Below are 18,126 nucleotides of genomic sequence, written 5' to 3' on the forward strand. Positions count from 1 at the left end.
TTGACGAATCACAAAAGACTGTTTTTGTCACTTACCCTCCTAAGAGAGAGGCCACCTGCTGGTGAAAGGCCAAGGAAGGTACGGAGCAAGAGATTATAATAAACTGATTTAAGTTTAGTCAATTGTTTTCAGAAAAGTACTTCCCAAGGTTATGGAGATAGTGTAAAAGCTTTAGAGCCAGAGCAAAGGCAGAAGAGTATGATGAATTATGAATCTAAGTGGTAAAAGTTGTCAAGATTCGTTCTGAAGACACGAATCTAGAATGACGGGATGTTTGAAATCAATGCTTATGTTGGGTTGGTTCATGAAATAATGATAAGAGAAAGGAAAATAAAAAGAAACTGAAGTGGAAAGGAATATAAAGGCAATAGAGTTTGAGGAATGGTAAGGAAGTTGGGTATGAGGAAACCCTAAAGACTCGTAGCAATAGAAATAAAAAAGTATGTAATCGTCAGGATGAGGGTGATTCACCATGAGTTAAATTGATTGTAATAACCCCAATTTTTGGAATTTTTAAAACACGGATGAATAGTGACTTTTGCTGACAATGCTGATTAAGGAAAATTATCAGACCACGTTATATAGGAGTACTGTTATGGAAATTCTAAGATCGTATTAGTATTCCATAAATTAAATGAGTGTATGTAAAGGTCATTAGAATTTGGATCCGGACACTTTGATTTTTCCCGAAAATCCACCAGATACCGAAAGAATTGAGTATAAGGTAACATGATTAAAAGGATTTAAATTCAAGGGTTATAAGAGAGGATCATAAAAGGAATATAAAATATTGAGAAAGGTTTAGGGGAACCTAAGTAATAAGATCCCAGATATGATCCCTCAAACGATCAACGAGAATGAATAATAAACGAGTCGTAAAGCAATTAAATGACTAAGGATCAAGCTTGGGCAAGTAGCTAGGGGATTAGCAAGGATAATATAAGTATTAAAGAACCTAATTAACAAGGATTAAGCTTAATGAAAAGCTTCCACCATAAGAAGAGGACAAGTGGCAAGAGTGATGCAAGTGGTGACATAGGCTTGCTTACATCACTTTCCACTAACTAACCAAGAGTTAGCCAAACAAATATCCACCTACCATTCCATTTACACCACAAAATAAGTCAACACAAGCAAGCTTTTTTTCTCCCCCATTTTCATTGCTCTCGGCCAAAACAGAACCAGCACATTAAAACTGTTCAAATGTTGTGTTCTATAGCTCGTTGGAAAGGTATTGAGATGGCCTACAACTTTTGTTCACAAGTCTCATCCAAATAAGCATAGTAAGACCCTCATTTTTACAGTTCTTTAAATCGGACTTTTAGAAACTTCAAAGCCTAACTTTGTGTTCTTGATTTTTTTGGAAAGATCAAGCTTGTAGGAGGCTCCATAAGGCTTCCTAGTAACTTTGCACCCTCTAAGAAAGGTATAAATCTTCATACCCTTTAGGAATAAGTTTGAATGTTGAAGTTTGGAGATGGTTTGGATGGATGAGTAGTAATTTGAATGATAAGCATGATTCGAGCTTAATTGTTAAGTAGTTTAGTTGAATTTGGAGATGTTATAATATATGATTGGATTGAGATCCTTGAGCTTATTATGACTGAAATCAGTAGCATTGATGTGTATCTTGAGTTGTTGTTGATTGGTAGTTGGATTGATATGATTTAGAATGGTAAAAAATTTGGAAATCGCGTAAACATAGCCGTCATAATGTCCGATTTACTTTAGACTGCTTTTGTTCATAACATTAGGACCCGAGAACTCCCTGCTAGGTTTTGACCATTGCCATGTTTAGATAGTTCATGTTACGAGCTTCGTTTTGATATGAGGTTCGTTTGATTCCGATGTACGGTTTAGGAGAAACGGCCGTTTTAAGTAACGACGTATCGCGAACGAAACATTACCCCTCGCCTTACTTTGAAACATAGGTTAAAGATCTTAAATGACTAATTGGAGTATGAAACATTTATGTAAAGTGTAATAGGCAGTTGGTAAGACACTCGCGAAGGAATCTCCTTAAAACTCGTAATGGTTAATTTATTAAAAATGGTAGAGCCGAGGGTACTCGAGCGACTTAAGAGAATCAGTAAGCGCAAAGTGAGCGTTAGAGTCTAATTTGGTTAAAGTATAGATTTACAAGTGACTTCGGTTTAATTCCAACTTATATGTTGTTTATAGGTTACTAGACTCGTCCTGAGCCATTTGTAACCCCCAGTCGCTCAGGCAAGTTTTCTATCCGTTATACTGTTGTTGTGATGTATTTGTGTATATGCATGATCTTGCGTTAAATGCATATTTGTTATAGCAGATTCTTGCGATATATTGTAGCATGTTATATGGTACATATGCATGCCTATTTCGTATTCTTGCCATATATATGTATCTGTTGGTTCAGTTGATAATACCTATGCTAGAGGATAGCAGTATTTTGCATATACCCTTATTATAAGGACCCAAAAGGTGAAAACATTTTCTAAAACCGGGAGTTGAGGATCCCGAGTAGATTTTGTATATATGTATATATATACATATATATTTATATATATATATGGTTATAGTTTTCAAAACTATTAATCGAATAAGGTTTATTCGATAACTTTATTTTATTTAATGAATATTATTATGAATATTCATTCGAGGGCTTATGACTTCTTTATTTTATTTAATGAATATTATTATGAATATTCATTCGAGGGCTTATGACTTCTTTATTTTATTAAATGAATATTATTTGAATATTCATTCGAGGGCTTATGACTCTTTTATATTATTTATTGAATATTATTTGAATATTCATTCGAGGGCTTATGACTCAGTTTATATTATTTAATGAATATTATTTGAATATTCATTTGAGGATCTATGACTCCGATTATTTTCTGAGATATGTTCTTTATTTTATTAAAGAATAAGGTTTCGATAATCAAACTTATCTTTGATTATTCAAATAAAGATAGTACTTTCATATAAGTATACCTTTGGTTATTTAATACTCATTTCAAGTATAAGTTTTAAAACTTCTACTTCAATTATTTTTTATAAAGATTATTCTTTATGGGAATATTATTTAAATAATAATATTCAGATATTTTCTAATATATTGGGACTAATTTATTTCATTAAATCAGCATTACTCCAAACACTCTTTAAAGTATTTTCGAGTCTTCAAAATGATTTTTAAAAGTTAGAGCGGATCCCAAAACTCATTTTTATATTTAAGATCTTCCTTTTAAAGGGGATTTAAATACTCATTCAAAACTTGAGGGATCCGGCTCAGTGGTGTATTTTACATTCGCAACGAGGTTGCTGTTTTGAGAAAACATCTTGATTACTTGCCCATCGTTCGGGAAGTAAGTTCATCTATTTGAGTCGGCATAAGCAACATGGGCTCAGTGGGCGTCCATGAAAGTGTAAGTGGCTCAGTGGGAGTCCATCAAATGCGTAAGTGGCTGAGTGGCAGTCCAGCATAAGGTCCTATTGCGGCCAGGGTGATGACCAGTGGGGAATTCGTCCATCTACTAGTAGAAAAGGTTACTTATTGGTATCTTTGCCTGATCAGCAAGATATCAGGTTTATGCCAAGGTTTTCTCCTTTCCAAATTCATTGGATATTGCAACTCTGTTTATAATTTTCATAACAGAGGTTTTCAAGGAGTGTATGAAATGTATATATATAGGTGTATATATATATCGGGATTTAATGAAGTATCTCGTAACTTCATTATTTATAATGATATTCAAAGATTGAATCTATTCAAATCTTGTCTTGTAGTCTCATCTATGTGATGAACTTTTGAACTGATTATAACTTGAACGGTGTAGTTCAAGTAATATTTGGAAAAGATATAAGTATATTGGGGTATCTTGTAACTTCATATTTTCAACTTATATCTAGTTAATGATTATCTTATGCATATCAAAGATTTTCAGAAAAACATTGAGACAAGGGTAGATATATGAGATCACCTTGCAACGATATTTTTATACAATTATAAACTGGAACTCTGTGTATATTATGCATGGAAGAGGACTTCCAAGATTTTGAAAAGTATATATGTATATATACTGAATATTTTGCGACTTCATCGCATTAAGATATCAAACTTGGTTCATTTCTTTTGACCAAGACTTTCATGAGTACTATGAGAAGGCTCATATATTGTTAATCATTATACATATTATTTTGGTGGTCTTGATGCTCACCCTTGCTTTCTTCTTTCATCACACAACAACAGATAGAAAAGATGAACAGGACCAAGCTCCCGATTCGCAAGCGGTTAGAAAACGTTCCGCAGTCTTCTGAAAGCGTTGATGCCGCCGTAGCTGAGGTAGGAGCTACCAATAGGCTAGGTTTTCAACTATTGATGAACCAGACTTATGTATAATATGAATTGTAATAATGGCAAGGAATATGTAAATTTATTCAGAACCTTTTTAAGGTGTAACGGTTTATAATTGTGGAATATAAGGACTTGTGTTATTTTTTGAGTGTTCATCTCTGAGACTATAACTTGTGGTGTGTGTGTTTATTGTGGGGTCACAGTACAGAGTAGTTGATTATTTATTAAGATTGGGTGTTATTAAGGGAAATGGAACTCGTGACAACCCGGATCCCCGACCCCGGATTTGGGGGTGTTACATTGATGGTTGAAGGCATAAGAGATACATATATTTTATCCCCTGTAAGTTGGGAGGATTCGAGGAAACCTTGAGATAGTTCGAAGGATAAATAATGAGACGCAGATAGACTGAGGAGACAAGGAAGTAAGAAATTAGGAAAATTGGATGAAGGAAGTGACCTTCAAGAATGTGAAGTGTAAGACCGGTGGCTTGATACCCAGGAAGGGAGATGCCAGGTATGAGAGATATCCCAACATTGAGATGACTGTTGAGATAAACAACAAAAGTAAATACGGAATTATTAAGAAGAAGTTCACATTGAACACGACCAATATCTTCCAGAACATCCTTGTTATCGTTACCAAATCAAGCAAGAAAAGTAGATAACCGTAGTTATCTTTTGGAGGCCATATTGATTGACCTCATTTTGAATACAGATGTTATTGTGAAATTAGGCATATACTATCGAGGTGGGAATGATTGAATAAGACACCCTTATCAGGGATATATGACTTGATTTATCCATGGAAGGATGCATGTAACTTTTTAAAGGTGGAATTAAAGATAGAACATCGGTAACTTAAAATGAATCCTAGGGGAATGCATAAAGGTTGGCATTTCACCCTTAATAGGGATAATATGAGTTTTGACAGTACAAATTGGAAGGACTAAGGTAACAACCTTTAAGGATCAATGGAGAAATTTTTCAGAAGTATATAGACAATGGTTCTAGTATTAGTAAATGGTATTTTGATATGCCCTGTATCTAGGGAATACAGGAGGAACGATTCAAGGATAACCTTAGAGGTCTTACAAGAAGAAAGGTGATATTCAAAGTTCTGAAGAATAGAAATCTTGATAAAGGAAATATGACATAATTATAATAATGCCAAGTGGGGCATGTGTTAAACCATGAGAAGTATAGATTGAACCAATGGGGGTCAGAATTGTTAAAGCAAGAAGGACCCAAGATAAGAGACGTCCTAAGTATGATCGAGAGTCAGTCGTGACAATGTTAACCTCTAAAGACTGAGGCAATAACTTATGGAAAAATGGTGATATTTTTTTTACTCATTAGATTTTAAGGAAAACATCTTCACACAAGTAGTGATTGAAGTGAGGTAGAAATTGAGTTGGAGGTGGTTAAAAGGACATTGATTGTAAGGAAATTTTACTATTCGGAAAGGCCAAAGAGGTGGCCAACACTTTAAGTGTAAGAGGACAATTATCGGCGCTCGTGCCAAAAGAATACAGTAATAATGGTTAAAGCCGTGAAGGTTGTATTATGGTTTTAAAGATCGACATTCCTTCTGATGACTGTGCAATACCCAACCGTAATAGTAGTTTGGCAAAGGTTTAATTCGTATAATCGCCATGAGCGGGCTATCTATCTTAGAAGGAACTACCCTGAGAATAATCCTGGACCATGTTTCAAAAAGGACTAAACGAACCTTCGAGTTAAGTCTTCTATTGAAGGTATATGATTAAGAATGGTATTAACCTGCTATCGTTCCTTTGATTGAAACTCTTCTGCAATTTTTTCTGCTTCATGTCATGAAAATACGTCAGAATTTGGAGTGTTCTTCGTGAATTATGAATGGTGATTATGTTAACTCATTAGAAGAATTTGATACGACATGTATGGACTCCGTATGGTTAGCTATTAAGATTTCATAGAAAATGAATAACTACAGTAGGTCAGCGATGGACCACAGTAATGCAGCAATGATTCTGCGAGTAATGAGTCGATTTCAACCATGAGAGTTGTATTGGAATGGATATTGAGATTGAGTACCACTAATCGGGTCGTGGTGGTGTATAAGTTATTTGATAGACTAATTAAGTATATTATCTACCTATTGAATACTTATTCCTTCTTATCAATAGAGAGTCGTATTACTATATGAGGAAGGTTGCAGTGCAAGCATAGAATTCTAGTAACGATGATGTCTAGAATGAGATCCCAGATTCGATTTTCGATATCGAGGGAGTTTCAAAGTTGATTGCGTATAAGCTCGAGGAAGAGCATGGGTCCATAGAATGATGGACGGAATAGCGAAAATATTTAGGCATGTGAAATACGATGCTATAATACTTGATGTTGATATAAATACCTATATGTTTTGTTCTCCTATGACAAACCTCTATAATTCAGAGGTAGGTTCCAAGCCAGATATTTTATGGCAATAATTTTTTTTACGTATATACAATTCTCTTCTGTTCGTTATTTTCTCTTCTTTTCATTTTGTATAAGCTGAGAAGAACAACCCTTCCAGAAGGGGAGGTATTGCCGAATGACTATCTATCTGTGTGAGAGAAGCCTAGTAGGATACCACATGTTATTTAATTGCTTGTCAACTACTAAAGGCTGGCCACCTTCTGTACTAACTATGCAATAGAACAAGTGTTCATGATCATAGTGATCTCACAACAAATTCCTTTACTTCTATATGATGGATCAAGCTTTCAAAAATGAAGGCGGCTAGAGATGAAGTATTACCAAGTAAGGTGGTATTCCGATTCTAACGCATTCGTGATACTAAGGTTGACGTGGTTATTAAAAGGTTATAGAACGCTAACAAGCAAAAGTATAACCAGTATAATATTAGGAACGGAAGGTAGTAGCGATTACGAACTGGAAAAGAATGGGTATTGAGAAGCAAAAGCTCTAATGCTAAAAGCTATAATGAGAGTCTGTGCAATAGACTTGAAAGAATTTGGAATGATCACTTAACGCGAATTGAGTTTTTTCACGACAATAGATCATATGTCATTATCGAGATGTCGCCTTATGAGATCCTTGAGGGAAGATAATGTCGATCTCCCTTATGTTAGGATGAAGTTGTAGAGCGCAAGATGCTCGGACCAGCAGTAGTCCAAAGGACCAGGGATATAATAGATCTAATCAGAGGACGGGTGGTAGTAGCCCAAGATGGACATAAGAGGTATGTTGATTTGAATCGAAAGGACAAAGAGTATTATGAAATAGGGGACCTAGTAATGTTAAAGGTATCCCTTGGAAAGGATTGATGAGGTTCGGAAAGAAAGGAAAGCTAAGTCTACAATTTGTTGGACCCTTGGAGATATTAAGACATATTGGAAAGTTAGCACATGAGCTAGCCCTACCCCCGAACCTGTAGCAAGTTCATAACGTGTTCCACGTATCAATGTTAAGGAAGTGTAATCCGGATGCCAGATAATAGGGGCATATGAGCGCATAGACATGCAACCAGACGTAACCTATATGGAGCAACCAGGAAGGGTTATAGATCGAAAAGGAACGAGTGCTTAGAAGAAGGGTTATCATGCTAGTCAGAGTTTGCGGCACAACCACAATGTGGGAAAATTAACTTGAGAGTTAGAAAGTGCAATGCTAAGAAAGTATCCCCATTCATTTTCTATCTGATTCCGGGACGGAATCCTTTTAAGGAGGGGAGACTGTAATAACCCCAATTTTTGGAATTTTTGAAACCTTGATGAATAGTAACTTTTGCTGACTATGCTGATTAAGAAAAATTATCAGACCACGCTATATAGGAGTACTGTTATGGAAATTCTAAGATCGTATTAGTATTCCATAAAGTAAATGAATGTATGTAAAGGTCGTCAGAATTCGAATTCGAACACTTTGATTTTTCCCGAAAATCCACCAGATACCGACAGAATTGAGTATAAGGTAACATGATTGAAAGGATTTTAATTCAAGGATTATAAATGAGGATCATTAAAGGATTATAAAATATTAGGAAAGATTTAGGGAAGCTCAAATAATGAGATCCAGGATATGATCCCTCAAACGGGTATCGAGAACGAAAGTTAAGCGAACCGTAAAATAAATACGCAACCAAGAGATAAGCTTGTACAAGAATCCAAGGTATTATGACATCATCAAACCATAAGACAAAGACATGTGGCAAATAGATGACACAAGCAAGATGACATAAGCATGACAAGGGGTTTTGTTTTGTTGGTTGATTTTGAGCCATGTAAAATTTACCATGGTAAAAAGCTAAAACATTTTCCAAGGCAAAAAGGAGAAGCAACCAAGCAAATATCATAAAACACAAAAATTAGAAGTTGACTTTTGCTTCCAAGAGCAAAAGCTCTCGGCCAAAACAAACCCAGCAACTTTAAACTGCCATATCTCCTTCAATACTCACTCAAATGTTGTGTTCTATAGCTTGTTATAAAGGTATTGAGATGGCCTACAACTCTTGTTCACAAGTCTCGTCCAAATTAGCATGGTAAGACCCTCATTTTTACAGTTCTTTCAATCGGACTTTTAGAAACTTCAAATCCTAACTTTGTGTTCTTGATTTCTTTGGAAAGATCAAGCTTGTAGGAGGCTCCCTAAGGTTTCCTAGCAACTTAACACCTCCCAAGGAAGGTATAAACTTCAAACCCTAGCCTTTACTTTGATTATTAGTGAGTTTGAAGGTTGAGTTTCTAAATGAGAAACATGATCTTTGATTATTAGTAGTTTGATTTGAATTTGGAGTGATTTGGTGAATGAATCTTGTTATAGTTAATAGAACTTGATTGTGGTTGGTTGAGGTGAAGAATATGAATAATAAGGACTGGTATAGTATTATTTAGTTTATGTTTTGATGTGTTAATGATTGTGGGTTGTTTGGTGAGGTTTTGGTGTAGTGAGAAACTTGGAAAACTCGTAAACATAGCCGTCGTAATGCCCATTTTCCTTAGACTGTTGTACATGAACCTCGAACCAGATAACTCACTGACCAATCTGTAACTTTTCCATGATTAGATAGTTCATGTTACGAGCTTCGTTTTGATATGTAGTTCGTTTGATTCCGATGTACGGTTTAGGAGAAATGACCGTTTTAAGTAACGGCATTTCGCGACCAAACCATTACCCCTCGCCTTACCTTGAAACCTTGGTTAAGGATCTTAAAGGAATAATTGGAGTACGAATAATTTATGTAAAGTGTATTATACAGTTGGTAAGGCACTCGTGAAAGAATCGCCTTAAAACCCTTAATGGTTAATTTATTAAAAATGGTGGAGCCGAGGGTACTCGAGCGACTTAAGTAAATCGTTAAGCGCGAAAGCGAACGTTAGGACTCTAAATGGTTAAAGTCTAGTTTCTTAAGAGACCGGGGTTTAATTCCGACTTATGTTGTTGTTCATAGGTTATCAGACCCACTCTAAGCTTAAGTCTAACCCGGAGCACTCAGGCAAGTTTTCTACCCGTTATACTGTTGTTGTGATGTAAATATATGTATATGCATTATCTTGTGATAAGTGCATGATTGTTATTAGCAAATTTTGCGATATATTGGAGCATGCTGATATGGTATATATGCATGTCTGTTTCGTAATCTTGATATCTAATTGTTGATTCAATTGCTTATAAGTTGTATAATACCTATGCTAGAGATAAGCAGTAGTTGCTTATACCTTTAGTATAGGGGACCCAAAGGTGAACATATTTTCTAAACCGGGAGACGATGTTCCCGAGTATATTATATTTATATATATATATTTATATATATATAAATAGTTTTTAAAACTATTATTCGAATAAGGTTTATTCGATAACTTTATTTCACTTAATGAATATTATTTTGAATATTCATTCGAGGACTTATGACTCCTCTTATTTTATTTAATGAATATTGTTTTGAATATTCATTCAAGGACTTATGACTCCGCTTATTTTATTAAATAATATTCTTTATTTTATTAAAGAATAATGTTTCGATAATCAAACTTATTTTCGATTATTCAAATAAAGATCGTACTTTCGTATAAGTATATCTTTGGTTATTTATTATTCATTTCAAGTATGAGTTTTAAAACTTCTACTTCAATTATTTTTATAAAGATTATTCTTTATGGAAATATTATTTAAATAATAATATTCAGATATTTTCTAATATATTGGGACTGATTTATTTTATAAAATCAGCATTACTCCAAACATTCTTAAAAATGTTTTCGAGTCTTCAAAATGATTTTTAAAGGTTAGGGCGGATCCCAAAACTCATTTTTATATTTAAGATCCTCCTTTCGAAGGGGATTTAAATACTCGCTCAAAACCTGAGGGATCCGGCTCTGTGGTGTGTTTTATATTCGCAACAAGGTTGCTATTTTGATAAAAGAGTTTTTGATTACTTACCCAATACTCGGGAAGTAAAATTCTTGGAACAAGTTAATCCATTAACAGGCATCGCCTGGAAAATATCGGTGAGTTTTCCTTTCCAACTAGATACGACTTCTTGGTGGAGCCGTATCAACAAGTTTCTACTTGGGGAAAGTGGGGACGAGCTTTACGTTTCAGAGTCATGGATTTCATCTGAACTAGGAGTGGCGTAAGTGGTCGAGTGGCGCCGGCCCAGCCTTATTATATTGGCCCAAATGGCCTGGAAGTTCCGCAAGACGGTACATTCCTTAGGAGTCCAGTGTTCGGTTGACAAGTAAATCCGACAGGTTCTCCTCTACATGTAGAAAATGGTGGGGTTGCACTACTACGACTAATCATCGTAAGTGGTCTTCCTGGCGCGGCAAACTCCCATAATGAGTTCATCATCCAATTGGATATTTCTGCAACACTACCCAGAGCACTTCGATAGAAAGGCTACGGTTGGGCGATTGTTGAGTGTTGGCAGGGTCAAGTTTTCAAAATGATGTTTGCATCAAATGAAGTATCTCATAACTTCATTTTATTTTGATGATATTTTAAAGATTGATTCTATACAAGTTTTGTCTTATAGCTTAATCTATGGGATGAACTATTTATACATTGAACGGTGGTAGTTCAAGTAGTATTCGGAAAAGATATAAGTATATTGGAGTATCTTGTAACTTCATCTTTTAAACTTATATCTAGTTAATGATTGTCTTATGAATGACAAAGGTTTCAGAAAAACGTTGAGACAAGGTTAGATATATGAGTTCACCTTGCAACGATATTTTTATACAGTTATACACTGGAACTCTGTGTGTATTATGCATGGAAGAGGACTTCCAAGATTTTGAAAAGTATATATGTATATATACTGAATATTTTGCGACCTCATCGCATTAAGATATCAAACTTGGTTCATTTCTTTTGATCAAGACTTTCATGAGTACTATGAGAATGCTCATATATTGTTAATTATTATACATATTATTTCGGTGGGCTTGTTGCTCACCCTTGCTTTCTTCTTTCATCACACAACATCAGATAGACAAGATGAACAGGACCAAGCTCCCAATTCGCGAGCGGATAGGAAACGTTCCGCAGTTTCCTATAGGCGTTGATGTCGCTGTAGCTGAGGTAGGAACTACCTATAGGCTAGGCTTTCAACTTTTGATGTACCAGATTTATGTATATTTATGAATTGTAATAATGGCAAAGAAATGTAAATTTATTCAGATACCCTTTTAAGGTATTGGCATTTAATTGTGGAATAAAACGACTTGTGATTATTTTTGGATATTCATCTCTGAGACTATAACATGTGGTGTGTGTGTTTATGGTGGGGTCGCAGTACAGAGTAGTTGATTATTTATTAAGATTGGGTGTTATTAAGGGAAATGGAACTCGTGACAACCCGGATCCCCGACCCCGGATTTGGGGGTGTTACAGAAATGGTATCAGAGCTAAGCATTATAAACCTCAGAGATGATGTGACGCTAAGATAATAAGTTCACTAAGATAATTAGAACTCTTGCCAAGTTCATAGTCGGGCTACCTAACATAGTACTGACAGTTAAAACCCTTATGGGAACCCTTATAAATATCGTGATAGAAGCGTAGTTCGTTATCATATATAGTAGCGGGACTCCGAACCCTGAGGTTGAGGAGCAACAGCGCGATGATGTTTTATTACTGATTGGGGATCGGATTGTGGATCCAATGGAACACCCTAATGAGGGACCGGATGATATTCATATTGAGGATGTAGACGTTGAGGATGTTGTCCCAGAAGGGATTGTTGTTGAGTAGGATCTCGTGGAGGATCCTAACAAGACTGAAGAGATGATCACTGAGGAATTGATAACCATGGTTAGGGCGACTACCAAAGGTAGGATTGGCCGGTCACTGCCGGAGGTTCGTTCAAGTTTGTAAAGATAGTAGCCCCTTTAACACGGCTTACTCGTAAGACTGAGAAGTTCGAATGGACAGAAAAATACGAGAACAACTTTTAAGAACTAAAGCAAAGGTTGGTGACGTCCCCTATGTTAGCATTGCCGGATGGAAAATGAGATGTTGTGAAGTGTAGTGACGCTTCGCATAAGGAATTAGGGTGCTTCTTATACAGCACAGCAAGGTAATTGCGTACGCGTCAAGACAATTAAGGGAATATAAAATTCGATATCCCCACCCATGAGCTTGGGCTCGTGGCAATAGTTTTGCCCTAAAGATTGGAGGCACTACTTGTATGGAGAGAAGTGCGAGATTTACACAAGCCATAAGTGCTCTACTACATTTTCACGCAGAAAGAGCTCAACATGCGCCAAATGAGGTCGTTAGAGCTAATCAAGGATTACAATTACGAGATTCTTTATCATTCGGGGAAAGCCAATGTGGTGGCTGGTGCCCTTAGTAAAAAGGGAGAAACTCAAGATGATAATGTCTTTGGGAGAGTTTATGAGATATTTTGAGAAAATGAAAATAGAAGTGAAGGTAACCGGAGCCGGTACTGAAAAGCTGTTTACGATTGAAATAAAGCCCGAATTATTGGAAAAGAACATATTGTGCCAGAAAAAGTGATGAATGAAGGCAGAGAGCCAACAAATAGATAAGAGATTAATACCGAGAAAGATGATAAGGGAATAATGAGGTATTTCTACAGAATTTGGGTTCCAAATGTTCAAGAGCTTAAAGATGAGATCTTAGATGAAAGCTAGTTTGAGGAATAAGATTTAGAGCAAACCCTGAACGTGATAGTCAGGGAGGTCGCCATCAAGATAGAAGGAACCCATAACATAATGAAGTGGAAAATGAGGATTTAAAACATTTAGGATGACCCCGATTATGGGGATGAGGAGGGAATGTTCAGACTAAGGAAACAGAAGTCGAGTAAGGAAGGGAGACCCGAGACGGTACTCCTATACGATAATTTATGGACCTTTCTAGAAAGAACTTAGACTATTATCCCCAACCACCACCCTGAGGAAACAATGCGGTGAGAAATTCTTTCAGGACCTTTAAGTCGCTAAGCTCTCAGAGTTCCAAGGAACAAGCTGACCCAGTCGAGGCAAGAGCCTGGCTAAAGCAAATATAGGAATCATTTGAGATTCTAAATGATTGACGAATCACAAAAGACTGTTTTTGTCACTTACCCTCCTAAGAGAGAGGCCACCCGCTGGTGAAAGGCCAAGGAAGGTATGGAGCAAGAGATTATAATAAACTGATTTAAGTTCAGTCAATTGTTTTCAGGAAAGTACTTCCCATGGTTATGGAGATAGTGTAAAAGCTTTAGAGCCAGAGCAAAGGCAGAAGAGTATGATGAATTATGAATCTAAGTGGTAAAAGTTGTCAAGATTCGTTCTGAAGACACGAATCCAGAATGACGAGATGTTTGAAATCAATGCTTATGTTGGGTTGGTTCATGAAATAATGATAAGAGAAAGGAAAATAAAAAGAAACTGAAGTGGAAAGGAATATAAAGGCAATAGAGTTTGAGGAATGGTAAGGAAGTTGGGTATGAGGAAACCCTAAAGACTCGTAGCAATAGAAATAGAAAAGTATGTAATCTTCAGGATGAGGGTGATTCACCATGAGTTAAATTGATGGTTGAAGGCATAAGAGATACATATATTTTATCCCCTGTAAGTTGGGAGGATTCGAGGAAACCTTGAGATAGTTCGAAGGATAAATAATGAGACGCGGATAGACTGAGGAGACAAGGAAGTAAGAAATTAGGAAAATTGGATGAAGGAAGTGACCTTCAAGAATGTGAAGTGTAAGACCGGTGGTTTGATACCCAGGAAGGGAGATGCCAGGTATGAGAGATATCCCAACATTGAGATGACTGTTGAGATAAACAACAAAAGTAAATAGGGAATTATTAAGAAGAAGTTCACGTTGAACACGACCAATATCTTCCAAAACATCCTTGTTATCGTTACCAAATCAACAAACTGCGAGAACAAACTCGAAAGTGATTGCAAGACCAAGTCTTGGCTCAGCTCCCCATCCATGGCAAAACCAAGTTGTCCAAGACGTCCAATCAAATTGATCATCTTAAGTACATGGTCATTCACAGATGATCCCTCAGACATCCTACAACCGAACAGCTCCTTCGATATCTCATATCGAGCTGTCCTCCCTGCCACATCATACAACTCTTGTAGATGTATTAGGATAGTGTGAGCATCCATATGCTCATGTTGCTTCTGTAGCTTGAGCAACATTTGCATCATCTATCCACTTACGATACACAATATGTTCATCATTATGTGCATCACTAGCAGGTTCAGTAGGCTTAGGTGAGTCAATCACGTATTCCAGCTTCTCAATCCTGAGAACAATTCTCAAGTTTCGAAGCCAGTCAGCATAATTAGGACCAGTCAATTTGTGAGCATCTAGTATGCTCCTGAGTGATAGTGCAGAAGACATAACGTACAAAGTAAATCTATAAATGATAAACACATAACAACACTTAGCAAATATTCGATTTCATTTTAAAACACTATATGAATCGGGTCTTTATTCATAAGTGGCTCCCACTAGTTTACCTAATTTATTCAACCCCCTACTTGAAAAATTAAGCATTCATAATGCTAGTGAGAATAGGGATCCTACATTCCATTACACAACCCCGGCTGTAGCACGAACCGCCATGTAATGTTCAATAGGCAGACAACTCTTGTCAATTACATCTTATGTTATTCCCTAATCAAACTTTAGCCTCTTGAATAATTGAGTCTCGGCTGTGGCACGACAAACTCAATATTCTAAGTCAAGTCTAACCCAACATTCCGTACAGTTGAATCAGTCCCCAAAGGCCCACGGCTGTAGCACGTACCGACCTTTAGATTCTTATTCAATGTACACATCTCTATGTAATAGACAAGTATTTCTTATTTCGAAATCAAAGCCCTCGGCTGTAGCACGAACCGACAATGATTCAAAAATAAGAAATACTTTTCTATCATGTTGGAAGGCTATGACCGACACAAGCCCGTTGTATCATTGGCCAATTACTACTTGATATTATTTAATTTTAGAGGGATTATATTACGTTACAATCATAATTATATTATAAAGAGATTCTTCCTTTTAAATTAAATATTTCAAATCAATAATCAATAATTAGATGATTCCCGGATCGGGTGGAGCATTGTCAAGAGGCGTCACTTAATAACCCTTTCTTACAGATAGAAATATGTTGTTGACAGAATCATCCTTTCTCTCATATCGAAAATTCATATTCAATTACGTGTTTCACAAATACAAGAATCTCATGATTGTATTCATAATATTTTTATTAAGGTTATGAAACAATTTCACTATACTAGGTTGTCTAACAAACGCCTTATGTTCATTTAAGTTCACCTAAATCTATCATCGCATGATAAACTAAGCATATATCACATATATCAACATGAATAAACATCAAGGTAGGCATGTTATATCATCTAGCACATTAGTCTAAGCATTATACATCTCTATGTATCACATGAAGCATTTAAAAGCAATTAAAACAGTCAAACATAGCTTTAAAACACTTCCGGAAATATAAACAGTTCAAAATTTTTATATAAACTAAAATTTAATCACTCCATTAGATCCGTCTCGGAAAAACGAATCCAACGGTATATTGCACGCCCAAAACGGAGTTACGAAACTCCCAGAAAATCAATTTTAATATGGACAGTCGGTCTGTAACGCATTACAGGAACGCGTTACAAGCCCTGTAACGCATTTCGGTGATGCGTTACAACCCTTTTAACCAATTAAAAGGTGTAACGCATTCCGTGAATGCGCCACAGGGTGTAACGCATTCCTGGAATGCGCGACACCCCTTTTTTTTTCTTTTGCAGCAGCCGCCACTTTCCTCGATCGCCGCGCCTGTACCTGACATCTTCTTTGCTTCCGTGCAGAACAGACAGCAGCAACAACATATGTAGATGTACAGATATATATATATACATACTAACAAATAATAATATATATATGATTTATTTAATTACAAATTTAATTGTAAGAACTTCAAAAATTCATAATAAAAAATCTATACATCAGTTGTTCAGCTGTGCGAGTCATGTTCAGTGAACTTATTCCATAATAAGCACCTATATACTAGCTATAGTGTCACCACACAAATGTCTATGAGAACAGACATCCTTCATAATGAAGCAAACATATTATGTACCGATCTCTGCGGATTATTAATTACCAGTTAGTAATCCTATGACCATGAACTATTTAAGTTTAGAGTTATCATCTTTTAGGTCTCACTATTATGATCTCATCATAATCCATAAAAAGCTTTACTCTAAACTATGGTATATCTTATTTAAACACTTAAATAGATATAGGCCGTAATAAAAACAAAACAAGTCTTTTATTAATACCAATGAAATCAAAACAGATTACATAAAAGGTTATTCCTAAATCCTAATACCTGATTGGACTTAGGACATATTCCTTTCAGAAGCTACCTGGATCCTTAAGCTTTGGAGGTAACTTTTGTTGCAGCACGGCACTGCACTCTTCCGTCAGAGAAACAGTATCAAGGTCATCCAATTTCACCTTCCTCAAAAGAATACCTTTCATGAATTTCGCATAACTAGACATTTGCACAAGAGCCTCAGCGAAAGGTGTATTGATGTGAAGTTTCTTGAACACCTCCAGAAACTTACCAAAATGCTTGTCCAGCTTTTGTTTTTGCAACTCTTAGGAAAAGGTGGTGGAGGATAGAGCTGTTTCTCCCCTGTATTACCCTCAGGTAGAGTGTGTTCCACAGTAGTCTTTCTTGGTTCCACCTCTTTCTCCTTGTACATTCCTTCTTCATCTATAACTTCAACTTCTACGTCTTTTACTTTTTCAGCATCATCAACTTTTCCAGACCTTAAGGTGACAACTTTGACTTGCTCTTTAGCTTCCTTCCTGCCTGGAACTTCAGTATCACTGGGAAGTATGCCAAGTTGACGATTGAGCAAGGCATTGGCTATTTGTCCAATTTGATTTTCCAAGGTCTTGATAGAAACAACCTGACTTTTACACAACAACTTTAACTCCTCGAAATCAGCACTAGAAGGTGGAGCAACACCTCCTTGTTGAGGATATGATTGCCTTTGAGCATACTGCTGAACAACATTCTGATTATTGCTCCAGCTGAAATTGGGATAATTTCTGTTATTAAAATGATAAGTAGCGGGCACAGGCTGCTGCGGTTTCTGGAAATTGTTCACATACTGAACAGATTCATTAACAAGAGAACACTGATCCGTAGCATGAGAGCCTACACAAAGCTCACAAACACTAGATAATTGATTTATGCCATAGTTGGTTAAAGAATTGACCTTCATAGTCAGCGTC

Source organism: Apium graveolens, chromosome 9 (genome assembly GCF_009905375.1).
Source record: "Apium graveolens cultivar Ventura chromosome 9, ASM990537v1, whole genome shotgun sequence".
NCBI lineage: Eukaryota > Viridiplantae > Streptophyta > Magnoliopsida > Apiales > Apiaceae > Apium > Apium graveolens.